Raw genomic sequence first — 12953 nt, 5'->3', positions numbered from 1 at the left:
TGTGTCAGCCTTAGGCTTTGGAATACTGGCCAAGGCTATTGGCGCCCCCATGGTGCCTTATTTAGGAGAGTCTTGAAGGTGAATACCAGCTCCATAAACAGCACAATAGCAGAATCAATGAGGGCTATGCTACTCAACACCAGGGGTTGTTATCACAACATGCATTCACTCACAGCACTCCTCAGGATGGACAACGTCAACATCTGTGCAGTAACTGAGATCTGTCTTAAGGCTCCTGAGAGCACACCAGCACTACCAACTACAACCCATACCACACATTTCAGCCACAGAACATGAACTGACAGACATGGAGGGGGTGTATCCATATTCATCAGAGATACCTACACCTCCAGGTTAGTGGGGCAGCATGATACCTCTGAGATCATCCATGTGCAGCTAACATCAGCCACAACTGCATCGTAAACTGTGGCCTGCTATGGATCACCCTCCATGATGCAGGACCACCACTCCACCTACCTGGAGACAGTGGGGAACATGACAGTTCTAACGCACACCCTGGCATTGGTCGATGTTCACTACTATACCATTAACTGGGAAACATACTCCAGTACTCACTTCCAGGCCCAGCGCTTCCTGGTATTTATCACCTCATATGCCCTGTATCAGGTGGTAACCTCCCTAATGAGCGGTGGAAACATACTAGAAGTGGTCATCACAAACATGGGCAACAGGTGCACCACAGCGGAGGTTAACCGGTCACTGGTTAGATCTGACCATGAACTATTCACTGTTTCAATGCCCAAGCATCTCCCCCACCCACGGATACCACAGTGTATACCTTTCCTACAGCTAAATTTACACTACTAGTGACAGGGGTGGGGGGTTTTGCAGCCCCCATGCTAAGGGGAAACACTGCTCAAGATACAGACAGATATACATATGCAATCTATAAGCACCTACATGAATGTCTGGATCGTGCCATCACTGGTAAACCAAGACTCACTCCTCCTAGACAAGGACACCAGTCTGGTGGACCTTTTCAATAAACAGGCTATACTACAGAAGTAGGACAGTGTTCCAGACAAACAGCAAATCCCACAAAGGGCAGACATTCATGACTACTATTAGTATGATATGTAGGTCCCTCATGACATCATCCAAGACTAACATCAGCAAGAAAATACACAAGGATTCAAAAGATAACCACAAAGCCTTCTTTGGTTATGTCAAGGATCTAAATGGTGACACACAGATTTGCACTGTGCCGGTGAAATATAGCACAAAATATGCTGACCCTACTGATATCGCCAACTTCCTTGCAGATACATTCAGTGCATATGTCACCCCTAAAGAGCCCACAACACTACCCGAAAGGTACAGTATCCCACACAACAGAGACACACAGGTGGTAATGGCCCTCTCTAACAGCAGAACACAGCGTCAATGGAGGCAGATGTTGTCCCAGACTGCATCTTGCAAACTGTATAAGACAACCTGACCCCACACCTAGTTAAGCTTTCCAACCTCAACCTCTCCACAGGCTACATGCCCATACAATGGCGCATGGCAATGGTTATTCCACTCCATCAAGGTGGAATCACAACTGACCATGGTAATTATCACCCCATAAGCCTGACTAGCCTGGTCATCAATGGTATGGATTGCATCCTCATGGCTCTCATTAACAAAGACTTTTGTAACCTCCGAACACGTGACCCAACCCAGGTCAGCTTGGTTGAGTGCAGTTCATGCCTATTGAACCTGTCTGACATCTTATATACAGTCACCAAAACGTTAGATGACAGGAGAGGTGGTTCATACATACTACCTGGACGTCGCCAAGGCTTTTGACACCATGCACCACTCAGGTATTATTGATAAACACACCAGCCTGTACATACATCCATACATCACAGGTTGGGTTGCCAACAGACTTACACACAGAACCCACATGGTAGGACTAGTGGTCTCCAGGTCCAACTCTTGACCAGTCACGACTGGTGTCCCGCAGAACTCAGTTCTGGGAGCCCTACTGTTTCCCTGTACCTCTGAGAAGTATATACCAAACACAGGTGGACTACGGCAGACCATGTTTGGCAATGACTGCGAACTGGGAGCCATGATTGATAGTCCAGCTGACACAGACATCCCTTAAGGGGCCTCACAGAGACCATCACAGGGTGTCAACATCATGGCCTCCAGCCAAGTGCCACTAACTGCATGGTCATTCTATTGTGGAATATTAAGCACCCACATATTAACACATAAATGGCAGCCACTTAAATACGAATGTGGTAATGGGGTATCTGGGGACTAAGGTAGATAGTGATCTCCCTTTTGACAATCATATATCCAAAGTAGTTACGACATCCTTCTATGTAGGCCACCTGATTACTAAAGGGTTCCCATCTAGAAATACTGGGGTTATATTGCCCCTTTACTCATCACTCATCAGTCCCATTATAGGGTATAATAACCCATTTGGGATGTACCTCAGAAAACACTTCCAACAGCTGGGAGGTCCACGAATGCACCTCGCCAAGGGGAATATTGGCCTCCGACATATGGCCTATGCAGCCAGACTGAATAAACTCCTGCTTTACTCAGTGGCATCTCATTTACTCAGAGATGATCTCTGCTGGGCAACACAGCCATGTCGAACTCAGGCTTAATGGCTATGCTCCACCTATGGGAATCCATGTCACAGTGAGCCACACACTGTAGTGAGCTGAACCTTGCCACAACAATAACTGGAAGATGCTGGATAGATGGATACCTGTCACAGATACTCCCCGTACTTTGGAACAACATCCCTAACTACATTATACAGAGCCCCTCACTAACATTCTGCAAGAGAAACCTTGAAGAGTGGATGGAAAACAGTAGATGCACCCCAGGGATCCTGCCATTGGCTCAGCTCCATAGAGGGACAGTTAATGAATCAATGGGGTGGCAAAAGCTGACACATTTTGGCTGGGTTTATGAATGGCCTCTGGCAGTTGGCCAAGTACCTACCTATGAATCTATACATACAGTATCAGCACATGCTGATAGCTTAATTTACTGTTCAGGTGTTGACTTACCTTGTGCTAATGGCAGTTGTGTGTACAATAGTTGAGGGATGCCTATGTTGGATGCACACAGTAGACTGCCTATACATGACAATTTACAGATAGTCTTGTGTGTGTGCCATCCATTTTTCCTGTGTGTGCAGGTGGAGAAAGATGTCAGTCCTTAGGTGCCTACACTGTCAGTGTGTGTGTTATACATTCCCTCTTTGCCAAGGCATGAGCATACTGGGCACGCCTCTGTCTGCTTACTGGGGCTGGCTCAGGGTGTTCATAGTCTGAGTACCTCTGTGCCTGTAGGGCCCTTGGCAATGGTGGTGGGCTGTGAGGGCCTTCACCATTCTGTCCCTGCTGCAGCTGTTTCCGCAGGACCATATTGTGTAGCATGGCACATACTATGAAGATGTGGGCACACATGCCTGGAGAGTACTGTAAGGCTCCACCAGATATGTCCAAGCAACAGAACCATGATTTCAGCATCCCAAACACACGGTCTGTGATGATTCTGGTTTGTGCGTGTGCCTCATTATGGCATTCCTGCATGGGTGTGTGTGCATTTCTGATGGGAGTCATCATCCATGGTTCCAGTGCATAGCCAGCATCTCCCACAAGGCGGCTATTTGGGATGTCCCCCCAGGCAAATAACTGATACAGCTGTGAGGCATGCCAGATGTGAGAGTCGTGATAGCTTCCAGGGCTGCCAGCAAACACATCCATGATAATGCCCTGGGCATTGCACACAACCTGGCAGTTGATGGAGGGGTATCTCTTGCAGTTTATGAAGTGCCTACCTTGCTCACCAGGTGGTGCCTTGATGTGTATTGTGTGCAGTCTATTGCACCCAGTACCTCTGGGTATTCTGCCACATGGTGGAAGAGATGCATATTGCTGGCCAACTCCTCCTGCGTTTGGGGGAAGTATATGTGTTCACTGGCATGTGGTAACATGGCATCCAGGAACTGGTGTAGTACCCTGGATGCTGATGCCTGTGAGATCCCCATAATATCCCCAGTTGGTCTTTGAAAGGTACCTGTAGCTAGTATTCTCAGGCTTACACATACCTTTGTATCCACTGGGATGGGTTCCCCTCTGTTTGTTCTAGCTCTGAGGTGTGGCCGGCACAGCTCTACAAGTTGCTGTAGGATGTTCCTGTCCACCCTGTAATGCTCTACTATCTCCAGATCATGTAGCCCCTGGTAGGTTACCCTGGGTCTGAACACTCTACTCCTCCTCTGGTGCCTGAGGTGGTAGTGTGCATCATCCTCCACACCATCTTCAGTCCCCAACACATGCTGGTGGATAAAAGCTATGGCAGCCCCTTACATGTACATTCTAAAACTTCCCCATCTGTATACACCACTGGTGCAGAGTGTATGGGAATACATAAATGTGTGTGAGATGTTTTCACACTTTATACTATTGTGCTATGGATGCTGCTGATGTCAGTGGGTGTGTATGAGCTATTCCAGCTGCAGCATGTCTTAATTATGGGTTTTACAATGAGTACTGCAAGTGTGGGGCCTTTACTGTGGAGATATGCTTGCCTGCCTTGATTAATCTGCTGCCCTTTAATTCACTTTTAAACCTGGATCCCCTCCCATTATCAGGCATGCATCCACCTGCCGTCTTTTTTGTTTTTTACTTTTCCTACCCAGTCATGGCAAAATGTGTCTTGTAGCTGATATACTGCAAATCGGCTTTGTTCTGCTTTGACACTTTACTGTTTTCTTTGCAGTACAGCCCCTCCCCTTTCCTGTTCTGCAGGTAGCTGCTTGCAGCATTGTTAGCTGTTGTCAATGGCCCACTGTAGGCTCCTAGGTGTTAATTACTCATTTGTACTCCAATTTCCCTGCTGCAGCATTTCCTTATTTCTTTCCTATATCCTTCCCGTTTCAGCTGCAGTGCGTGCTGCGCAAACCCGTTTACCAGGTTTACGGGCGTTTTCCTCTATGTTCACATGCATACTTGGTTACCTTGTGTACTCTCAGCGAAGCAAAGCTATGTCCAGTTCAACATGCCCCTATCCTGCAGCTTTGCCTAGCTAGGGGCAAACCTGTTTAGCAATGGCGACACACCTCTCTCTTGATGTCATCTTTATCTCAAGGGCACACCTCGATGTTATAATGCTACACTGTGAGGTGCATCCTTACACCAGCAGGGAATTTGTGATTCACTATTACTCCTCTCATTTGCATGGCATTGCCTACTAATTCCTAGCTACCTCGCATAACACTGTCACAGCCCCTTAGCAACCCTTGCGCCATGATATGGTGTAGCATGCCTGCCGATGACTATTATGGGGAAATCGTGATATGTGTTACATTGCAGTTTTATTCTATATTTTTATATTTTCCTTGCGATCCCCTTTGCGCGCCGCTGCCCTGCGCTTCCACATTGCGATAATGCGACTATATATATTAAATGTTAACTTTATATTTTGTACATGTGTTTTTATGCCAATGGCAATATATTTAGCCATTGGCATATATTAACAATATAATACATGTGCTTGGTCGGCTGTCATGGCTCTGATTTTATTTTTGCAAAAATGTAAATCGTTTTCTAGGGTTTACATTTCTACATGCTTACACTACACCTGCACCACTTCCTGGATCACTACATACCTTCATTTGCATGCTACACTGCTGCACATGGGGTAATTAGCATACAGGGCCCGGGAGTTGTGCGGGCGTAGCATACGCAGGTAGTGCACGTGGGAGCAGCTTGTACCTGGATCGCTCGGTGGCCTTATTTGGTGTTAGAACACCGATACTACACCTGCACCTGGCGCAAGCTTAATGAATCCCGGGGACACATACACACACACGTGCGAAAGCGCACATACTTAATTTACTTTTTAAGTTTTAAGACTGCATAACCTACTCAAAAGCTAAGCATGATGAGTATGCTCATAAGTAAATGCTTAGACAATGGATTAGAAATTATAAGATGCTGACTGGCAAAACAACAAAAGATCAGATTTACTACACCAGTTTGTTGAGATTCTGCTTTAATGAAGTACCTGAAAATAATACATAGTAAGTATGACTTTTATCTTAAGAGGGCAATATAATTTCTTGTGAGGAATCGTGCAACAGACACCTCAGAAATAATGGGTTTGCTCATTATGATGTGCTTTCCCATCCCTTGTGCTGAATGTGTTGAGATGATTTTAAATATGGCAATTTGTCTTTCTGAGGAAACAGAGACATAAATACCTTGAGTTGTGCAGCTTAGAGATAAGTTTATCTGCATTTGAGAAATTAACAATTTCTAAATAAGTTAGCCAAACAACCTTCAAAGAACAGTTTGTACTGCACTTGTACCAAATGTTTCAGTGTAAAAAGGAATATATTGTCCTTGTTTGTAGAAATGTAGGACGCAATATTCTTAAACGGAAACTATTGTATTGAAGTAACACCTCAAGCAATGAAACAATTACTTTTATCAAAGTCAGTACAGCATCTAATGCACAATCATCATTTAAAATGAAATAATATAACTGCTGTTACTGCAGTGAATGACCATGGTGTACTGCACAGGAGACTGAATTCCATTCCATGGCCCTGGAATATAGTCAGGATTTTTAAGTGATGTTTCCCATGAGCTCCTCCAAAATGTTAACCATACCAACACTTCCATTTTCTAGACTTAATAAATACACACATTTTAGGTATATTGAGTCATCTGGCCAATATTTTCTTGTTGCCAAAGTAACTGGAATTAAATCTGTTAGTCATTTTCTTTTCACTGGTTTAATGTAACACACTTTGCAACATTAAGGGAAGCATTCTTTATTAAGTCTAGAAAATGGAAGTGTTGGTATGGTTAACACTAAACATATCTATTTCTCTTTGCTTTTACAACAGATTAAAAGTGTGTTGCAGATGCTTTTATATGTGTTTATGTGAAGGATGTTTATGGAATTTTATTAGCTAGATGGATAATTAGAGTAGTGATGCAATGGTTAAATGCCCTTGAAAATTTTGAGACACTAGACATTTTAGTTTATTATGGTGTGAATGGGTAGATATTAGTGGATTTTCATAATCATGCCTTCATATTTCATTAAAATGAGGTGGACATTTTTAGAATCTTTGAGACAAGGTATTAATTTATTATTAAAATCATCAAACAAGCGTTTACTTCGTAAAACTTTGAGGATCAGGAAAACAAAGATAGACATTGATGAAATATAAGAAGATGACAGAAATAAATTGTAAACATTTGCTGGTAGAGGCATTAAGTCATATATTTTTGAATGTTACATGGTTCAGACATCTCCAAAGTAGCTTATGCTTTCTTATTTTTCCTGAGTTAGTGAAATTATTGTCTTAGAATTACGTATTAATTTCTTATATTATGAAGCTAGAATAAATATGCTTTTATTTGATATAGATATGTTATCTGCAGTGCTCATCTTTTAGGGATTTGCCTATCTAAGTAGAATTTAATTTTATGCAATAAGCATTTGGCAAGTGTAGCATATATATATATATATATATATATATATATATATATATATATATATATGTATATATATATATATATATATATATATATCAAGGTATGCTAAGAATTTTATCAAAAAGTGTTTGAAGCTTGACATTTCTACTCCTAACCTGATTTGACTTTGAGAAGATCCATTTTGCTGTAAAATAAACTTAATATTTTGAATGTATGCTTGAGTTTGAAATAAAATACATGCTTCTCCTCTTTGAAGGGCGAGGTCATTCCAAAAGTGTTTCACCAAGATGGCAGTGAACAGAGCAGCTGAAGTATTTGTTCAAAATAGGAGAAACATGTTTGCTGTACAGTTGATTAAGAATGTAAAAGAACAGTCTGCTAATACTGAAAAACAAAACAATGAAGATAGTGCATTTGTAGAAAAAATAGTCTTACAAGAAAGAGTGATGAACTGCTAAAAATTGTGAATGCTCCAAAACCATACTCTGACAACAACTTGTCATAATGTAAAGAAATGGAGAGAAAATGTCATTTGGATGGTAAACATATTGAGTTCAGTTCTGTCAATGTGCCTGCAGCAATAGCTTCCTCCAATAAAACCATGAATATAAAGAGGGAGAAGCACCAGCCACCAGATGATATCATAATGATTATAAAAGACACAAAGAGCGTTATAGCAAACAGAAATAAGAGAAGCCATGCAACTGTAGTTTCAAATGTTGAAAAATAGAAAAATACAATACAAATTTAAGAAGGATACTTCTAATTTATTTAACAGCTAGACTGAGGTCCCCAATTTATTTAGTAACTTTAACTTTTCTTGATGTTGAGAATTTTGTGCTGATTATACAATGTTCACAATATTGTATTGCAAAATATAAATGTGATCCATGGAAAGACTTTATTGTAAATTATTTAGGTATATATACAAGCTAGTAGAATATTTATTTAGTTTAGCACAGATGAAATGTTTAAACTAAAATTGAAAACTATCTCAAAGAAAATTGTCATGAGGTTTTTCATTTTAAATTTTTTTTTTGGTAAAAAAGAAACATGGACTCATCTGGGAAGCTTGGGTAATTTGAAAATATAAAACAATAAATTTAAGTTCTTTACCTAGTCTGTTAATAAATAGTAGTGTCTGACACAGATATTGGGAACAGACTAAAACTAATTTATTTTTTTATTTATTGCATTGGTTTTGAGTATTGTATTTCTGAATTTCAAAAATTAAATCTGTATAATGTGGGAAACTGATCACACTACTAAAGATTGTAAATTATATTGTAAAATGAATAATTTAAAAGGACATTTCTGGTTTGGTTTAATGTTGGAATAAATTGAGGTAAATACAGAAACAGCTGAACAAAATGATGTGAGAGTTTAGAATTAGTGATGATATAGATAAAGATGTCTGTGATGAGTCAGTTAATGAAACACTGAAATTATTTGATACAACAAGTGAAGAAATAGTGGTAAAATTACAGACAAAATAAAAAGATAGTGGCACCAATATATCTTCAGAATAAGACAGAGCAAGGAAAGACATAGGGGATAAAGGGAAAAAGAAAAAGGGAAGGAACAAGAAAAACAGGTAACAATACAGGAATGACAAAGTTTACTACTTTTTAGGTTATTACAAAAAATATTAGCTTTACCTGAATACATTGGACTGGGTTGCTTTTGAAAGTGCATTTTATTTTTTTGGGTTTTAATAACAGTCATATTTAGTTTACAGTATTGTGGAATGTGTTTGCCCCCATGGCTTGGACAGATAAATCCCTTGCTGTGCCCGAGGCAGTCAATGTTTGTGTAGTGCCATGGGTGCTGGAGGAACCAGATGGGCAGAATATAAATAAGTGTCCTATGCTTGCTCACCCTTCCTGTGAGGAGGGAAGCAGCCAAAACTTATAGCGATAGTAAAATTATGAGACTTGCGGACCCCATGATGCAACTGGCATACCTCTTGGTCAGGAAACTGCACATGTGCAGAAATGTGTATACACATCCCAAGGATAATAATTGTGGAGCTAACAAATCTGTTGTGGTGGTGGGAGAGGTTAGGGAGCAGTCTTCAGCAGCAATATGAGAGTACATAATATCCTTGATCACTTGAATGGCCCCTGATGTGGGTGAGGTTGAGACCAGGGAAGGCTAACGTGGATCCAATGGACCCAGTTAATAAGGACAGGAGATGAGTTGTCATTGATGAGTAGCTGCAGAGCGAGAGAGAGATAGAGCAAAACATTTCATAAAAAAATGTACTAACTTGGCAATAATTTAACTTTAGTGTTGTAGAGTCTTATCTTAAGTAATTGTCTTATTGTTGATATATATGTCCTATATCTGGACCTATTCACTATATTATAGATATTATTTGATTAACTTATCATGGAAGGTACATATATGTTAATTTTGTATTTAGAGTACCATATCAGATTGAATGAATATGGGTACTCTGAACAGTTACAAACCTGAGGACCTATTAAAGCATACATTTCTGACTTAATGCAAATTCAGTGGTGAATTCTTTAAAAATATTGACTGAACTGATAGCAGTTGCTATCTTAATAGCCTAAAACTCAATGTATTATTCAGCATATCAGTGTGAAAAATCCAAGATGATTATACACAATGTACTTGTACTGTTGGTGCTGCTTTCAAGACTTTTCATGAACATAATGTTCTAGTATGAAGATAAAAATCCAGATTATTAACAGTACTAACAATAAAAATAAAATATAAAAAGAAATGTCTAAATACTAAAAATATATCCAGAAACTCAAAGGTCTACAACACTAATACTACTAAAACTAAAAATAGTATCATAGGGAAAAAGAAAACTTTGGGAAGGTATGCCAAAAAAGAATAAAATTAGTAAAAATGTATGATCTATATAGTTCCAATTCCAAGTTTACTGTTGCAGAATGACATAAATGCGACAATTCATGTGCTCTTAATTCTGTGCCTAAAATTCAAATGATTTCTGAGTTAAGCTCAAGTCAATCTACATTTGTTTCTCAACTATTGGAAGTTGTTATATTTCAGTAACAAAATTGCTTGAGTTAGTTATTATCTCCAGATACTATAGTAGTGAATAGCATTGTTGACAAGTACAATGGGGATAGTCAACATTCTCAAGGACTTAATGGGCAGGGAACTGCTTATATAAGAAATTCTAAAAAGGTGTACTAGATAGGATCACTTAATGTGATGTTGAAATTGAAAATTACAGCCAAGTTACCTATAAAAATGTAAGTGATGAGCACTGGGGGTCTTGATAGTTTACAATTTCCAAACACACTTGAACTTGTTAACCTTAGACAGTATGCTTCTTTAGGCCTGAGGTTTTTGGATATGTTATACCTTCATCTGAGCCACATTCTAGGTTAACACGTACATTCATTACCTTAAAATGGTCAAAGCAAAAATAACACTGATACTTACAGTCTAGGAGGAAAAGTGATTATTTTAAGATTTTAGGTGACTCAATAATCAAATCTATTGGAAAGAAACTGATTGACTTAGACAAGGGCTTTATAACTGTTTCCTTATTGCATGCAATGAAGCTGGTAGTCATTCAAAGATTGTTAAATAATTTATTTAAGGAAAATTATAAATATACAGACATGATTGGGGTACTAATGACTTGCTAAATTTCCTCTCATTAAGTCATATGGAAAAACAATCTTGGAATACTGGAAATTTTAGAAACATGAAAAAGTAGTATCACACCGATTTTACCATCATTAAAGTGATATGATTATATGTTTACTAAAGTTATAACTTCAATATTTGGTTGAGATAATTGTGTAGTGTATATCATATGCCTTTGACAAACTAATGAGAAGACAGTCCCCCAGATTTACAAAGCCCTTTATAGCGTGCAGGATTAATTTAAGAGCTATTTTCAGCAATATGGCCAACATGCAATCCAGGAACAAGCTCTCAGGACGTGCACGTGAGCTCTTAGGCTAATCCTGCACGGACCGAGCTCCTGTACGCAAATTAACCTCATTTGCAGGTGAAAATCATGCAAATGAGGGTAATATGTGAACTAGGAAGCTGACACCCGTTCTTGCAGGATGAGTGCAGTGTGCAGAAATGTACTCGGTTAGTAACCGAGTACAGTTCTGCAATCTACAAAACGGAGCTATGACAGCTCCAAATAAAGGCTGCATATCATTGAGGAAGCATGCCAATGTCCAACTAGAAGGCCATTGGCATTGCAAACTGTAAAAAAAAAATAATAAACAACTTTTAATTTTCTTTTTGCCGATCTCACCTGGTTAAGCATAGGGCAGCGACACGCAAACGGGATTGGGGGAAAATAATAAAATAGACCTAAAATAAGCATTCTAACTAAAATCATTATTCTGCCATGCAAGTCAATAGCAGTCAGAAGACAACCTGGCCAGTGAGCAATGGTTGCTAAGGGGGAGGCTCAGTGTGGGACATGTAACTATGCATTAGCAGGCAATTCTATGCAAATGAGGGAAGGGTTAGTGAATCCCAGATTTTCCCAGGTTGTGAGGCAGGTCCCAAGAGTGTACGAGTATAAATAGCTGGGTGCAAGACTAGGATATAGGTGACATCATGAGGGGATGTCAAGCATACTGTAAGTGGATTGGAGACCTGCGGCTCGGGATTGCTCCTAGCTTAGCACAGCTAAGCTAGAGGTGTGTCTAAACCTGCCTAGCACTCTCTACAAAGTGTAAGCGGGTGTGCACACCGTGCACCGGATTGTACAGGAAGAAAAAGGAAGTTAAACCAGGAAAAAGCAGCTCTGTGCACATTTCAGCACTCCATTTGTGCAGCGCACCCCCGGGCTTAAACAGGGAGGCAATGGGAAGGGAAAACAGCAGTAGGAAGGTAATCAAGGAGAACTAGCTTAGCTGACAGGTGAAATGTATCAGAATCAACCAATTACACAGGCAGCAGACCAACCCAGCCCAGCACACCACTATAAACTATGCAAACACCTTTCCCCCTTGTTTTTCCCAAAGACTCTGCACCACCGGTGTATACAGATGGGGAAATTTTCCAAAATGAAAGCAAGAGAAAAAATGTTAGGGGCTGCTTTTGCTATCATAAACTAGCATGTGCAAGAGGCTGAGGGTAGTGAGGATGTGAACGCTGCTGAGAAACCCACAGTGATAAGACAAAGAAGAGTGTACAGACCCAGGGTAACCTACCAAGGGCTACATGAGATGGAGATAGTGGAGCGCTATAGGGTGGACAGGCACCTCCTACAGCATATTGTTGTGCTGTGCCGGCCACGCCTCACACACAGAACCAACAGAGGGGAACCCATTCCAGTGGATACCAAGGTATGTGTTGTCCTAAGAATACTAGCTACAGGTACCTTCCAGAGACCAACTGGTGATATGATGGGGATTTCACAAGCATCAGCATCCAGGGTACTGCACCAGTTCCTGGATGCCATGTCAGCACATG

Source organism: Protopterus annectens, chromosome 5.part0 (assembly GCF_019279795.1).
Source record: "Protopterus annectens isolate FY-2018-M chromosome 5.part0, PAN1.0, whole genome shotgun sequence".
NCBI lineage: Eukaryota > Metazoa > Chordata > Ceratodontiformes > Protopteridae > Protopterus > Protopterus annectens.
This window is presented reverse-complemented; position numbering follows the sequence as displayed.